The sequence below is a fragment of the Epinephelus lanceolatus genome, chromosome 7 (genome assembly GCF_041903045.1).
Source record: "Epinephelus lanceolatus isolate andai-2023 chromosome 7, ASM4190304v1, whole genome shotgun sequence".
Classification (NCBI taxonomy): domain Eukaryota; kingdom Metazoa; phylum Chordata; class Actinopteri; order Perciformes; family Serranidae; genus Epinephelus; species Epinephelus lanceolatus.
This window is the reverse complement of record NC_135740.1, coordinates 10,479,214-10,496,599: the sequence shown is the minus strand read 5'-3', so window position 1 is coordinate 10,496,599 and position 17,386 is coordinate 10,479,214. Positions and strand designations below refer to the sequence as shown.

The following is a 17,386-nucleotide window of genomic DNA, read 5'->3' as shown; positions in this document are numbered from 1 at the left end:
TTTCCGCACTGGTGAGTGGCTCATCGGCTGTCTGCTGCCCTCCATCTAGGAACGGCATGACACCAGGGTGAGGAAAAGGGCAGGAAGGATTGCCAGTGACCCTACACATCTAGTTAACCATCTGTTCCAATGTTTTCCATTTTGAGACAGTCGATGATACCCAAAATCACCTGTCCACACCAATAGCCTCTTCACACAAGCTATCACCCAAGCTAACCAGCTTTAACACAACTCACCACACACATCTCCTGGCTGTGCAGCTGAATTGTCCATCTTATCATCTGTTAATATTTAATGCATTTGAATTTGCATGATTTCACAGTACTTACTGTCTGTACAACCCCTGTGCAATCTCAGACTTTGCAAACTTTGGCACATTTTAGCTTCAGAAATGTACAGCGCAGTCCTCAATGTGCATAATTCATTGCATGCATCTCATTCTTTTTCATTGTGACTTATTTTATGGTATGCTGGACCCATGCACTAATGAATACTCATTATACTTCCTCCTAGAGCTACAGCTGTACTGTTTGCAAGACTGCTCAAATGCAGATTTTTAATGAGGCCTGGCTGTAGTGTTATATACAGTGTATGTAGCCTCATGTTTTTTGAATGTCTTACCTTTCTGTCAGACATGCAATCCCACCTTCACGCCAGGTCTTGTTGACCTTATACCATCTGTGTGGTGCCTCTCTGCACGAAGGTCAGTGAAGCAGATCCTTTATGACTGAGTTGGCCATAAAAATGTCTGACACTTAATATTCTGATTATGTCTATTGCATTGGTGGTAGCAAAGCCATTAGTGATTAGGGATCACATCAGAGAGACTGCATCAGTCGTTTTAGGAGACGCCTCAAAACAACATTATGTTCAGGTGACAAAGACTTCTCAAGGCCATAGTAATTATAACTCTTGCTCATCGGGAGCAAAGGGGGAAATAGGACATCAACAAAACATCAGACTTTGACACTGACGACTTTTGAACTTTACTGTTCGTTTTGACCTTTCTGCCTACAGTCAGTGCTGGTTTCTTTAAAGTTTCAACCATGACTATGATCGTTCCCAAACCTTAGCTGAGTAGTAATGGTTACTGCCACAGTGAAAAAGGTCTTTAAACCAGAGAAGCATTCCTGTGCACCTCTGTATTACAGTCATCCAGAGGTTATCAAGGACTTTAAGTGTCTGAATTGGAAACATGCCTCTGGAACATAAAAGGACTTTAACGTTACAGACTTAGGGCCGGATCCGAGTACACTTGACCTCAAAGTCCAGTTTGATTGATTAGTGTAAACCCATACCCATGGGCCGATCATGGCCACACATGCAAATAACCCCATCACCTCTCATAGGAGCAAAAAACATAGACTTTGTGGTGGTTTTGCCTCTCTTTGTAGTCGTTATGCATCTTTTTGTGGTTTTGTGTCTCTTTAGTTATTTTGTGTCTCTTTGCAGTTTGCAATTCATTTTGAGTTTCTTCCTGGTCGGTCAGTGTTTATTTGAGTGACATTTTGCAGATGAAGGCCAGGAGGGGCCCTGACACTTTAAGCCCCTGCATCTGTGCCTGGTAGGCCCACTCAGCATTTCATCTAATGACCATACCTGGGCATGGTACCCAGATCCATGTCCGAAACTGTCGTGAGGACGGTTAATGCGTACTCGAACGGAAGTGGAAGTGGATGTGACGCAACTACAAGGAGTCTTTTGCCGGTTCTTAAACAGTCTTAATTTAATACTGACACCACCGTATCAGGTGGTGGTGCTATTTTCTACTGAAGTGTATTACTGCCACCGGAGGAAAAAAAAAAAACGGCTCAGCATCACGTAATTTCGTGAAAGGCTTATTGTTCTAACAATAACTTTTCACGTTTTAACAATATCTTTTTTCACGTTATAACGTGAAAGTATCACGTTATTTCAAGATATGACATTTTCACGTTATAACATGAAATTATCACGTTATTCCGTGATAAGATGTTTTCACGTTATAACGTTAAAGTGTGGTTTTACGTTATTTCAAGATAAGATTCACATCATTCTACGCTTCTCCCACTGTGAACTGGCATGTGTTTCAGTGAGCTCGTACGTTGCCATAGAAAATGTGGATTCTCCACTGTCGAGATTTCTTCGAGGTCGTGGTCTCATCTATTAAAGGTAGAGTCTGGAGTTTTGTTCATTGCAGTTTGTAAACAAAACATTCAAACTGGGCCCCTCTTCTCAGGCTCAACTGTGTAGCATCCTGCCCCAGACAGCAGCAACAGCAGTTATCAGGACCGTAAAGGAAAGGAAATACAGTCTGACTGAAGCGCTGGAGCCATGGGCCGATACCCGGCCGTCACCGGCAACGGGAGCCTCCAGTGTTTTGTTGTAATGGGCAGGAGGGCCGTTGTGGTGAGCTGGAAAGCGGGTGTTAGCGGCGGATGCTAACCGCTACCGCTAGCCGAAGTTAGCATCAAGCTAGCTCACCACAACAGCCCTCATACTTGTTACCAGTCGAGGCTTTAGTTGTCGGTGACGGCCGGGTATCCGCCCGCGGCTCAAGCGCTTCACTCGGACTGTATTTCTTTTACTTTGCAGTTCTGCTGCTGTGAGAGAGACGTGCTAGCACTCGCTAACATCCGGGACAGCTAGTGGGGCTAGTAGCCCTCCTACTCTGCTGCATGTAGCTTCACCTGAGCTCTGTCATCAACACATTAATACTGATAATAGTAATAATAATAATCAATTTAAAAGTCCATTCTCATTGAGGCGAATATCCGCGCGGATTATTTCGCAGAAAAATATAAAAGCTGATTTCATGGGTTCTTATGGAAGTGTGCACACCGGGGCGGAACTTTCAAGCGGTGAAAACCAGACTTTGACCCCCGCGGAATTCGCCGGTGGAACTACACAGCTGGGCCAATGAAATTGTTTGTTTATAGTCGCGCAGACCGGGAGAGTCCAAAATCCAGTCAGGAAGGACAGTATGGAATAAAGGTTGATAATTTCACAGCACCCCGTCCTTTTTGATAAAAAAACGGGATGATTTTATGAACAATGAATTAAAGGACAACGTCTGGCAGTCCATTGTCCAGCTTGGTGGCTTATTATTATTATTATCAGTATTAATGTGTTGATGACAGAGCTCAGATGAAGCTACGTGCACATTTTAAACATGACAGGCTTTGTCATAGTGTGCAGTGTTGTGCAGACTGTAATGTGGCACTGAATATGTTTGTAGACTCGTGGAAAAAGAACAAGAAACACTGATAAATATGTGTGGGTATTTTCAAGGCAAGCCGACGGTAACCAGTTGTCTCAGGTCAGCCTAAATCAAAATGTTACCTGGATGCTGACGTAATTTACTAATACCTGAGGAAAGCTGTGTGCTCTGTGAGTCTCAGTAGCTCACACAGGTAGACATGCGGTTTGTGTTATATTGTCTTTTGTTGACGTGAAATCGAGTCCAGCTTGACGCAAATTTGTGTATATCATAGTTTCTTTCCTTTCTTTTTTTTTAATGTCGCTGGTACATAGTGCTCACTTACAGAAGCATATTCTCTGTGGTAGATGTGGGCTGCGACTTTAAGATCGCCAGTAATATGTTGTGTATGTTTGTGAATTTGTGACAAATCTGCTGACGGAGGCGAAGCACATCTGTGGCTGTTCGGTAAGGAAACCATTTAAATTGGAAACCAGTAGGGACACAACACCGGGTATCGGCCCATGGCTCCAGTGCTTCACTCAGACTGTATTTCCTTTCCTTTACGGTCCTGACAACTGCTGCTGCTGCTGTCTGGGGCAGGACGCTACACAGTTGAGCCCGAGAAGAGGGGCCCAGTTTGAATGTTTTGTTTACAAACTGCAACGAACAAAACTCCAGACTCTACCTTTAATAGATGAGAACTAATAAATCACTTTGATGGTGCATCACTCTAGCCCGTATTTCCCATGGAAGTATGTAGCCTATTGCAGTTCCCCAACCCATAGCAAGTTCCATGTGTGTTTTTCTCCCTCATAGTCAGCGTGTAGCTTCTTACCAGGCTAGTTAGCTAGCTAAATTAGCCATCGTAAGCTAACCATACACAACGTTTGAATTAGATGGTAGGCGGTAAAAAATACACTTACATGATCTTGCTCCATGCGAAGGAGACAGTCTTCTGGTACACCACGACCTCGAAGAAATCTCGACAGTGGAGAATCCACATTTTCTATGGCGACGTACGAGCTCACTGAAACACATGCCAGTTCACAGTGGGAGAAGCGTAGAATGATGTGAATCTTATCTTGATATAACGTAAAACCACACTTTAACGTTATAATGTGAAAACATCTTATCACGTTATATCGTGAAAACATCTTATCACGGAATAGCGTGACAATTTCATGTTATAACATGATACTTTCATGTTATAACGTGATACTTTCATGTTATAATATGATACTTTCATGTTATAACATGAAAAAAGATATTGTTAAAACGTGAAAAGATATTGAAACAATAAACCTTCCACGTAATTACGTGATGCTGAGCCGTTTTTTTTTCCTCTGATGGCAGCAATACGCTTCCGTAATTTTCTACACTGTAGCACAGCAAAAATAAAATATATAAATGATGACACAAGCGTACTTGGGTACAGAACATCATTACTAAGCAGTGGGCAGAGTGGGAGGTTGGGTCTGTGCTCAGGCAGGGTACAAATCGATTAAACCTAATATGAAAACTCCCGTAGATAAGATAGAATTTTATTCATCCCACATGAAACTGTTGTAGGGAGCCATTCCTAGATTCTTCATTTGAACCACCAAGTAAACTATTTTTTATGGTGGAGTTTGGAAGGTGAGGTGTAGTTGAGGGGTCTCACAGCCTGAGGAAAGAAGCTGCTCTGTAGTCTGGTGGTATGGCAGTGGTTACTCTTGTATCACTTGCCTGATGGCAGCAGGGTGAAAAGGCTGTGACTGAGGTGGGTAATATCCTTTGGTCTCTGCGCAGGCACCTTATCTCACTGATATTACTGATGCTCAGTAACAACAAGGTTCTGGGCAGTTTAAATCACCTGCTGCAGAGCTCTCCTGTCCTGACCTCGGCACATCCCATGTCAGTTTGAAATGTTTCCACTCAAAATGCTTTCTATTGCTCCTCTGTAAAAGTTAAGATGAACTTGGCAGGAGAATTTTATGAGTTTCCTTAGAAAAATACAGCTGTTTTTGTTTTTGTTTACCAGGATGAAGATGTGAGATGACCATATCCACTTATTTGTGATGCTGATTACCAGGAACCTAAAACTATGTACTTGCTTCACCTCAGCTCCACTGATGTAGACAGAGGTGTGTGTCTATGCCTTGTTTTCGACAGATGATGTTGAGCAGTAGGTTGTTGTCTGAGCACCACTCTGCAAGACCGTTGATTTCCTCCCAATGTGATACTCATTTGTAGCCCAGCTGATGATAGTGGTGTCATCGCAAACTTCACAACAGTGTTCTCTTTATAGTGACGATTGCAGTCGTGGGTGTACAGTATGAGCAGGAGGGGTCTTAGCATGCAGCCCTGGGGGGCTCCAATATTCAACATTAGAATGGAGGAGCTGTGATGGCCAATCTGATGCTGGCCAGCAAAGCCATTATATTTTTCTGACTTTTCAGCTTAATTTACCAGTTATTAGAAAGTTAACCAAAAAGTAATCAAATGTAATAAGTTACATTATTACTGTGTTAACAGGGTAACAAATAATCTATAACCTATTACATTTCAAAAGTCACCTTCCCAACCAACCCCAGATGTTGTACCTGGAATTTGCTGGAGCCACTCTCCCAGTTTGGGGGTCAAAGTCCCTAATGCTTCTATTACCACTGGGACCACTTTGGACCTCACCTTCCACATCTGTTCCAGTTTTTCCATCAGCTCCTGGTACATCTCAGTCTTTTCATGCTCTTTCTTCCTGATGTTACTGTCAGCTGAGATTGCCACATCTACCACCACTGCCTTCTTCTGCTCTTTGTCAGCCACCGCTATGTCTGGTTGGTTAGCTAGCAGCTGCTTGTCAGTCTGGAACTTGAAGTCCCACAGGACCTTAGCCTTGTGGTTCTCAACCACTTTCAGTGGTGTGTCCCATTGGGACTTGGGGACTTCTAGTCCATATTTGGCACAGATATTTCTGTACACTATGCCAGCAGCCTGCACCAGGGGTTCTGTCTGCTATGGTAGACCCTTGCCTCTATGGATCTGGTGTTCAGAGCCTGTTCTTGTGCTGCCATGATCAAGGCCTCTGAGCTGTTCTTCAGGCCGGCCTCTTCTAGCCACTGGTAGGATTTATTGATGTCAGCCACTTCCTCTATTTACTGATGTACTTCCCATGGAGGGGTTTGTTCTTCCACAATATTTCCTCTTCCTCCTCATCACCCTCTATCTTCTGCTGCCCGAGGCACTCTCTGAGCAGGTCATCCTGGGGGACCATCTTCCTGATGTATTCTTGGACGCTTCTTGTTCCATCCTGAATCGTAGCTCGGACACTCACTAATCCTCGCCCTCCCTCTTTTTGCTCTCTGGGTGCTAGACTTAGAACGGATGCCTCCATGCATTGTAAGGAGTTTTTGTGTATATGTATGTTTTTGTCAGGCTTAGGTATTGTTTGGTATGTTTTTATTACCGCTTTATCTATCTATCTATCTATCTATCTATCTATCTATCTATCTATCTATCTAATTGTGTATATCACAGTCAGAAAATACAGGATGTTACTGTACATTTTCCATTCACAGCCTTAGACACTGAGTTACCCCATGATAATTCTTAGTGACCTCCCTACCTCACTCCTTTCTCCCTCCCTTCGTACCTCACATGCCTCTGTCCTTACACCTCCCGTTCTTCCTTGTTCTCTTCCATCCCCAGATCATTTCCCTCCACCGCCAAAAGGGGGCAACAAAGCGGCACTTTTCAACATCCAGAAACACCAAAACCCCCAACAGCAACACTTGCATATTTTTACTCTCTCTCTGTCTCCTTCTCTCCCTCACAGCCTACACACTCTCTCCGTTCTCCCATATTTTATTCTTTCTTTAACCTCTCTTCTCTCTCTTAACCCCTATCCAACTTTTCATTTTCTCCTGTCAATAAAAATTAAAGATACAGGAGAAGAAAAAGAAGGAAAATGCCTAAAAACTGTGCCCCTACTGTCTCTCTCAAATGTCAAAATACAACTTCAAAATGCAACTTCAATAAAAGAGGGAGAAAATATAAACATCTCTGTAACTCTGTGTGTGTGTGTGTGTGTGTGTGTGTGTGTGTGTGTGCGCCTCGTGGTGCTGAAGGAACAGCGCCCTTCGCATGGGGGAATGGGAGCAGCTGAATGAAGCAGCAGGCTGCCTGTCCCATTCATTTCTACTGGAGTCTTATCTCCAACAACACAATCATTTCTCCTTTATCTAGGACAGGAAACTATCTGGCATCTGGAAATACGCGTGGGTTTGAATATCAACACGTATGGAGGAAGGATATTTCTTTAATTTTTTTGTTGCCCACAGCGGGCGCCCCCCTCTCTCTCTGTCTTTCTCTTTTCCTCCCTCTCTCTGGCTGCTCTGCGCTCTCTTGTGGACTCTCTTAAGGCACTTTGGATAAAAGCCTCCGCAAGAAATGGCAGATTGTATGTCTCTTATCTGTCCTTCCCTGGGCAGGTGGTGAAGTATCTGAGGGAAACGAGTAAAGAGAGTAAGTGTTTTATTTCTAGGAGGGAAAAAAAGAGGCGCATCTGATCTTTCCTCCCCCTCTCTCCAGCTATTTCGGCCATCAAGCCAAAAGTGGGGTTTCTCTTTTCTGGTTAATCACAGGAGCGGACTCTTTCCTCCACATATCTTCTTCTCTCTCCATCGTTGTCAGACTGAAAGCGAGGATATCCAGCTCCAACTCTCCTCCTCCTCCTCCTCCTCCTCCTGTCTTACCCCCCTCTCTCTCTCTCTCTCCTGCTCGCTTTGGAGGAGAACCCAAAAGAAGCAGCTCAAGGCTTCGCGCTGTTCCTTCTGCCGCTGCTCCGGCGCCGCAAGAAGGATTTCCAAAAGTCATTTCAAGTGGACTTTTTTGTGATATTGGCAGCCAAGTGCAGCTCGGGATTGCATTGAGGGAAAAGAAGGAAGGTAAAGCACTCTGACCTGGAAGGGACGTATTTCTGTGGAGAGAGAAAAGTAAAGAAGGAGGACAGAGAAAAGAGGACACGGAGGAGAGAAATGGAGAACACGCGTGGTCTCCCATTTCCAATAATGTCTTTTGGGATGGATTAGGACTAAAAAGAACAAAAAAGAAAGAGGAGAGAGCTTAAACATTTCATTTTGTTTCATTGACTTCTGTCTAGATATGGACTGATTGCTGTTATTGATCAGCTGATTGATCGGTTGATTGGCCGTCGGACCTTATCACCCGGCAAACTTTGACTTGTGGGGGATTTAAGAGGAAGAGGGAACCCTGCACTGCAGCTACTCTCTTTTGGTATGAGATGAGGCTTATCTAACAGCACCTCTGGATTGATTAATTGATTGATTATCGACGACGCCAGCCTTCAAATTGGGACTCTAATGATTGATTCTCTCATCATTAAGGTCGACTTTTCTGCCCATTTTGCGCAGTTTAACGTTTGAAACAAAGACATAACAAAGTACCCTGCAATAACACTTAAAATAAAGCCTATACTGGCAAATGTTTATGTCCCTTTAGGAATATTACATGAATGTTATAGATTTCATGAAAATAAAATATTCAGTACTCACACCGCTACATTAAAGACCCTGTGGGAGTATTACAGGATACAACAAGGGCAGAAAGTACCATAAAGTACTATTAAAAGGAGTATAAACTCATGATTGCCACAACAGCTTCGCTGTAGAAATCATTTTAAGAATTTAATAAGGATTATTATAGTGCAAGCGCTTCGCGGGATTCCAGTTTGGAGATTGGAAGTTATTTTTGGCTGCGCAAAGTAGAGCGACTCTTCCACACCAGTGCCCGGACAGAGACAGAGACAGACTGAACACAGAGGTCTACCTACTTGTCTCTGTCTTACATCCCGGCCCGAAAGACAGGAGTGGGATAGACACAGAGGGCAGAGGGGGGGGGGAAAGAGAGAGGAGAGACAAGGAGAGGATGCGTAACTGCGGTTAATTGGAGCAGACTTAGCCTTCAAACATCTTGGAGAAGAGGGGATAGAGGAGGAGAGGGATTATATTCTTTTTGCAGCCAGCAAGACTTTTCCTGTTTCAGGCTGTAAATCTCTTTTTTGGCAGAGAGGAGAAGAAGAAACGACCTCCATCCTTTCATTTATCTATCCTTCGTCCGGTCAGTTTGGAGAGCCGAGAAACTGGCTGAAGAAGACACGCGAGCAGCGAGCCAGAGGTAGGATTATTTCAGCAAATGGTAACGCTTTCGTTTGGTCAAGATTCTGTCACCAGCGCCGCTCGGATTCAGGACTAGTTAACTCCAAAACACCAGGTAAGAGGATATCACGCTCCGATTTTGCGCGTGTGAGCGCGCGCGTGTGTGATGAGTTTACTTCATCATGGGCTGTAGGGTATGTCTAGTGTGTGTGCCTTTTTTTTTTTTTTGGAGAGAGCAAGAAGAGCTATCCGCTCGACTGTGTGTGTGTGTGTGTGTGTGTGTGTGTGCGCGCCTGGTCCGTGGGTGTATGTGAGAGGTGAGAGACGGAGTGGCAGAGAGAGCGTTTTTACGCACGAGTGAGAAAGACAGAGAGAGGGAGAGCTCACGTGTGTGTGTGTGTGTGTGTGTGTGTGTGTGTTGTCTAATGCCATGTGTGAGTGTCCATGAATTAGCGAGAAGCCGAGAAAAGATGGAGCTGGGTTCTGAACACTGGTAGAAATCAAGTCTTAAACACTTTGAGTCGACTATTTTGGTCTTTGAACCCACCGTGAGGCCAACAGGCTGCTCATTATTCATTCATCAAACTGCATGCGTGTGTATGAAGTAACATGAGTGCGCTAAAAGCTGGGCATCATGGGTGAAAGACATTCCCTCAAGGGGAGAGCAGGAGCGATAAGAGATGAAGAGCAGGATAAACACAGCCAAAGTAAACCAAAAAAATTGCAGAAAATATGTAATATGTATTTTAAGCTTACCCTCATTTGCCTTGTGATGATTTGTGAATCATTTTCATTTTCTACCTTTATACATGGATTTGTTATGACCACAAAGCCCCTCACCCCACCCACATACAGGAGGGAGACATCCAGACCAAGACAGGCAAACATTTTGTTGTCTCTACAGTATGTGATCGCTCTGTCTTTGTAGTTGTTTCATTAACCTTCCACCAAGAAAGTCCCTTCAAACAATGACTCTGCTCCAGGGGCCCCTGTGCCTGTTCAGGAACTCATCCATGCCTTAACATTAACTGATCTGCTCAATCATGCTCTATGTATAAACAATAACCCTATAATTAAAACACACAGAGTCAATTGTGTATGCATGAGTACACACTTAGACACACACTTTAATAAAAGAAAGGAGTTGGAATATGCTGAAAAATTCCCTTCAGCCGGTTAGGGTAAGGGAACCTTTGGGTGAAAGGGTCCCGTTTTGCTTCCACTGTATAATTTTCCCATTTGTTCAAGTCTTCCCAAACACAGACGCCGTTTGTCTGAGTGCTTTACAGCCCAGCAGGTGCTTTCTCTCCCTCCCTCCCTCTCTCTGTGAGTGTGTGTAGAGAAAGAGAGATTGTGTGTAGGAATGCAAGGGCAACGACAGAAAGTGTGTGTTTGTAGTGTAATGGTGTGTGTGAGGGGAGAGGAAGACAGAGTGGATGTGTGTCGTTTAATCGTGTATGCCTGTGCAACAATGCAACAGCAGGGCATTTACACATACACACACACCCTACACACACAGGGGAGGGATGCGTGGGGTTTAATTATCTCGGCCGTTTAGCAACAAGGTGCACATCAATCGTCAGAATGGAGGGAGACCGGTGTGTGTGTGTGTGTGTGTGTGTGTGTTGATTTATAGTGTGAAGGCGCTGTCGTATAGATCTGACCAGTGGGTAGATGGACTGGCAGCAGAATGACTCCGTCACACTGACCAACACCTGCCATCTATTACCAGGGTGGAGAGGAGCGGGTAGTTTACAGCAGGCGGGCAGGGATGAGAGAGGATGACAGGAAATAGAGAAAGAGAGGAAGCGAGACAAGGCTAGTGGCTCAACTTATGTTAAAGCACCAAGACATGAATGTAAAAATGCTCCATTCAGGCCAGAATAATATGTTGGCGTTTGTTTCTGCAAACCACAGATAAATTACATTCATATGTTTCATATGGATCATATCAACATTTCTAGGGTGACACAGTTTGGACTACTTGTAGCAGAGGTTCTCATTAGGAGGAGGAAGGAATGGTGGATGACATAACACCAAGGAAAGTAGCAGACCATTGTTCGAAACCAGCCAACAACAAAAGCAGGTATTGTTAACAACGTATTTCCAGCCTTATTTGTTGCAACACAACCGGGATTTTTTTTAAGGACACATTGTGACATTTCAGCCATGTTTGCTACAACAAACACAGGTACTCTTTGTTGTCACATTTTCAGTCGTGGTTGTTGTGACTAAACCGGATATTTTTTAACAACACACTGGGACATTTCTGGCTGTGTTTTTTACAACAAACCAGGGTTTTCTTTAATAGCACATTTCCAGGCTAACCCTAACCCAACCGAACCAAACCAAGTATTTTTAGCTGTGTTTTTTGCAACAAACCAGTTTTTTTTTTAAATACACAGTGGGACATTTCTAGCTGTGTTTGTTGCAGCAAACCCAGGTATTCTTTACCAACACATTTACAGCCGTATTTGTTACAACAAAACCGATTTTTTTTAATGACACATTCCAACTGCATTTTTCTGTGACAAAACCAGGTATTTTTAAAGACACATTTCCAACTGTGTTTCTTGCAGCCAAAATGAATATTTCTGAATGACACATTGGGACAGCTTCAGCCGTGTTTGTCGTAACAAAACTGAGTCTGTTTTTAATGACACATTTCAGCTGTGTTTGTCGGAACCAAACTCTGTATTTTTGAAAAACATATTCCAGTTGTGTTTTCTGCAACAAAAGTGGGTATGTTTAATGACACGTGCAGCTGTGTATGTGGTGACAAAAAACAGCTGTTTTAAAATATGAACTTAACTGCATGCTGACCACAGTGTTGACAACATAAAATTATAAATTAAAATGTAACAAGAATAGATTTTCCACATATCCAGCACACATGAAACATACACATGTAAGGTATCTATGAGTTGCAGAAACATACACTGCCAGCATTTATTCTGGCAACTGGATTGTTACATTACAAGTAAAATTCTCCAGTAAAGATAAATAAGTATAATCAGAGCACAACTACATTAGTAGCATTACTGCAGGGTGTGGTCTGTTGCACCTACAACCACACTCAACAGTGATATCACCAGGTCCTGGAGTCCACCTGTACATCACAGCTGATAGGTGAGAGGTTAAACCACTCGAGGTCAGCAATACAATATTTTACCAAAGTGTTTAGTTACTCTTTAAGAGCAGTAGGCTACGTGACTAAATTTACTTAGACCACTAGAGAAGACGATGAGAGAGGGGGTCGACGGAGAGAACAAAAAGAAGGGATGAGAAACAAAAGTAGAGATCATAGCTGGCAAAGAGCAGGAGATAGACAGATGACAGAGATGATATTAAGGAGGATGAAAAGAAGGAAGGGGAGAAGGAGGAGTGTAGTGCAGAGGGATTTACTGCTGTTTTCTCTATTATAATTGCTCTGTGGTAAAAACTAATTCATTTTGTCACCTGGTGCTCCTGTGATTTACTGAATCCCCACTAAGCTACTGAAATGAAGTGAGCCAAATTGAAAAAAAGTTGCAGTAGTTTCTTCAAATGTTTTTAACCTCATTTCCCATGTGATCATCTGCATATCTACGCAAAAGCTGCATGTAGAAATCATCTCAGTGGAACTGTTGTGCAGTTGAATAATTGATTTTTATTGATTTTTTAAAATGATTGCTTGTCTTTGATAAAGTGAACCAATTAGAGTAAAGAGGAGTGATGACCTGAAAGACAAAAACATGAGAATAAAGAGGAGGGCAAGAGAGGGAAAAAAGGAGGATGAAGAGAAAGGGAAAGGGCTGAAGGAGGAGAGAAGATGTAGTGAATAAAGAAGGGAGGATAGATTTAGAGACATGAAGGCAGAAGAGAAGAGAGAGGAGAGAGATCTATAAATTGTGGAAGGCATGACAAGGCACGGAGAGGCGCTGGAAATATATGAGAGGGGAAGACTGGCTGAGAGGACAGCAGGATGAATGAGAGAGAAAGAAGGAGAGAGAGATAGAGGGAGGAAGCTATTGAAGCTGCATTACTGTAGATTTGAAATATTGTAGATTCAGCCTGTTTGCACCAATTATTCTTGCTGTGGTGTAGTTTATGGTGTCTTACTGGAAATCTGTGAAAAACTGTCAAATGAAATCTTTAGAACCAAATACAAACTGTTTCCTCAACAGCAGCGAGGAGGCTTTACCTTGGGAAATTTGGGACAGATGGGGCCATGAAAAAACTGGAGTGGCACACTAAAACCTAAAGCCATAACTAAATTTCAGGAAATCAATTACGCTGTTTAAGTATATAGACTGGTTGAAACTATGTCAACATGGAGAGTTAAGGAATCACAGACTGATATACTTTGGTTTCTTATTTTATAGTTAATGTATTGACTAGTCCATTCCCATTGAGTGCACAGTTGCTCATGTACAGTTTCACATGCTGTGTGTTTGGAATACAGGTCATAGGAAATTGCAGATTAAATAGTCAAGTGAATCCATTAAGAAGAGCAATGTATTCAGACAGAGTTTTTGTGAATTTGATAGTACGATTGCTTTATTGAAAGTACAGTAGACTGACCACGTCAGTGAGTAGAAAAACGTGGGACAGACAGAATGACTGACTGACAGAATGACACACTGACAGTTTCCGTGATTATGTACAGCATACCATACCATGACTTAGTCATACCAAAAATCAGAAAAAAACCCCAAAACATTGGGCCACAGGGGGAGCCACAGTGATCGGTCACATTTTAGCCATTTTGAAGCATTTTTCTGTTGTTATAGCGCCACCCAGTTGCCAATTAGAGTTAAATTTCTCCAGTCACCTTGAGGCGTCCTGTTCTACATATCTACCAAGTTTAGTAAAAATCAAAATGGTGGTTAGGCCTAGATAAGAAATTAGCTCTCTAGCGCCCCCATTTTGTTTGATGGGGTCAATAATGGAGGGGTCCCCTCAGATTATGTGTGGTCATATGCCTACAAAGTTGCGTGGTGATCAGTGAAACCCTTGAGATGTTATACACCTTTATGTGATGAGCCACACCCTCCGCAATATTCATTACCTTATAGAACCTCAGTTTTAGTAAGTTTTCCAACTTTTGCCAAGAGGGAACTTTAGATATTGGTTCCTAGATTATGTTCACCGAGTTTCATGGAGATCAGTCAAACTTCGATTTGATCGATTTGAAGTGTTTTTCAAAAAATTCAAAATGGCAGGAAATCTATATAACCAGAAGTTATGGGTTCTTGAGGCAAATTTGTTCCTCACGAGGAGAGGCATCTCTGTGCAAAGTTTCATGTCTCTACGACATACGGGGCATGAGATATGCCCATTCAAAGTTTGCAATTTCAATCGGTTGCTATAGCGCCCCCCTTTGGCCAATTGATATAATACTGCTTCATTCCCATCCTCCCATGACCCTCTACCACTGTGCCAAATTTCACATGGATTGACCAAGTCAGTGAGGAGAAAAACATGGAACAGACACACAGACTGACACACCCACAGAGTTTTCGTCATTATGTATAGTAGATAAGATGATCTGATTTGTATAGGCTAAAACCAGTACAGTTAACATTTTGAGTTCCACAATAATCCTGTTTTAATGTGTTATGTATCTGTTAAAGCAGTTCATCATTCTTTAAATAGGTTGGTTGTCCTTTTCCTTAAAAAGACAAATATACAGTTTAATCTGAAGGAACTCATTAATACTAAATAACAAAACATTTCCTGGGAACAAGCCTTCTCAAGTTTAGGGAGATTCGGGGAACCCATGAACCCATTTTCATTCAGATATCATGAGGTGAGAGTAAAAGGGACCCTTTAAAAAAATGACCATGCCAGTTGTACTCTCGTCAAAATTCAGCCAAACTTTGAAGTGTTATTTAGCCCTCTTCCTGTCGAGCTATGCCAACTTGGTTGGTACTAAGATACCACTACCTTTGTGCTGGCTTAAGAAATGAGCAAGCCCAACACATTCTCAATCCGGCCTTGTCACATATCCATGTTTGGTCATGGACTTTCCACATCCAGATGCAACGTGCAAGGTACCCTGGGTGAGTTGGTTTTTGACATTCTGGGACACCACGTCAACTTCTGCCTGTTTCATCAACGTAACAGGCAAAATACAGTTCAATTTTCACAGGAAATGTACCATTTAAATACAGTCTCTTTCAAAATAAATGCACTACATCAGTACACCGTGAATTGGCTTTTTTCCCGTCACCAACTAAAGCACGTGGTTGGGTTTAGGAAAAAAGGACAAGGTTGGCTGTACAATCTTATGGGACACGAACACTGCTCTCCCAGGTGAAAGTCAGTGTTTGTTGGATCAATCCTTCGTGCCTCCCACCCACCCTACTTGGACTTTTGCCACCTTAAATTTCGTTCATTTTAAATTATAACCGTAACCGGCCATGGATCATGCTGATGTTAAAGGACAGCTTTCGTCAGTGTCTGTCACTGGAAGTCACTGCCCAAGCACCGGATTTCAATGACTTTGGAGTGAGACAGGGTTGTTGTGCCACACTCTCTTGAAGACTAATATCAGCCTCCAATTATATTCGCTGGGTGGCCAATGTATGAAGAGGGCCATGTTCCCTTCAAGGCAAAGTGTTGCTTACTGCTTATTTTTTAGCCCTTCTGGCCTGGACATTTAGTAGCTGTTCTGGAGCTTCTTCCTCAGCAAAATGAGTTTGCTAAGTGGAATTGTAAATATTCAAATTTCCCTTTTTTTTCCTGAGTCAGAAAAAATAGAAATCTACAATTTCATGTCAGCTGGGTAAACTATATGTGCTGAAGATCATTGTGACATAATCAAAAGCTCCACAACAACTACAAACTTTGCATAGTACCTTAATTTAGGTTAGTGCATGAAAAGTACGTTACAGATGAGCAAGTAAACTACAGCATGGACCATTTTGAATTTATTGTTAGTGTGACGGCTCCTTGGCCTCTGACCTACTTTGTTTGGTTGCCTAGGATCTGGGGAATGACTCATTAGGAGAGATGGCTGACGCCTGATTTGGTGTGAATGCTCACCTATTTATATTGGGGCGTGAGCAATCAGTCTCCCTCTCCTCTTTGAGTTGCTGGGTTTGTTTGATCTTGGGTTATTTAGATTTTTGTTATCTTACATCTAAACACATTCACACACTCACACACTTCAGACATTACTGATAACTGACATACACATTTAAGTTTAGTTTATTTAAATAAATTTGTTTTTTCTACTTTAAAGTCATGTGTGGTCTCCATATTTTGTCAAACCTTTGAGCCAGGTCGTGACATTAGGTTTTTCTACATTTACTCATATGACTGTTTCATGTCCATAATGGTTAAGCTAAAATCTATTAATCGTGTAATCTAAAATATATATGGTTGCCAGTAGAAAACAGCTGTTTCTGCTTCTTCAAACCAAGTTTCTTTGGAGCTCTGTGATGCTCTGAGGCTCTGATTATACGTCTTCTGTTTTACATAGAAACCTCTGATCAGTCGTATGCTGCCTGGCATGTGTGATACTATTATGACTTGTGTATTCCGAAATTTCAAAGAGCAATTTTGATCAAAGTGATGCCATACAATGTAGGAATCCTTATACTTCTGTGTAGCTTGAGGATAATTTAATGTCACGCATGCTGAAATGATCAAAGAGTCTTTATTTTTATGTCATATGAAAGAACTTGCTCAATGGCATTTTGGCATGAGGCAGAAATACATTCAGTCTGGTGGTTAATTGCATAGTGAATATCTGGAAAAACTGAAGGCACAATTTATTGAGACTGACTGGGAGGGGCAAGGCCATGAGAGTGAATTTCTTATTATTTCTACGTTGTGTTAACCACAACAGTTTGTCATAAGGTGCTTTCTAGCAGAATTTGTTCTGTTTGGGGCGTCGGTGGCTTCGTGGATAGAGCAGGCACCTCATGTACAAGGTTGTTGCCACAGTGGCCTGGGTTCAGCCTGTGGCCCTTTGCTGCATGTCATTCCCTCTCTCTCTCCCCCTTTCACGCCTGTCTGTCCTATTGATTAAAGGCTAAAATGGCCCCAAAACTATCTTTAAAAA

At 42.5% G+C, this 17,386-nt stretch overlaps 1 protein-coding gene across 3 annotated transcripts in view; it reads left to right on the top strand.

The window, feature by feature from the left end:
* Positions 1 to 7,557: 7,557 nt before the first annotated feature.
* il1rapl2 (interleukin 1 receptor accessory protein-like 2) overlaps positions 7,558 to 17,386 on the top strand; it is a 633,588-nt gene continuing 623,759 nt past the window's right edge. The window contains exon 1 of one of the 3 annotated variants that reach the window (XM_078169190.1): positions 7,558 to 9,352. The gene's annotated coding sequence lies outside the window, so the exon portion shown is untranslated. Of the gene's footprint in view, positions 9,449 to 17,386 lie in introns of all 3 variants that reach the window. The other 2 variants (XM_078169189.1, XM_078169191.1) reach the window with 2 other exon arrangements.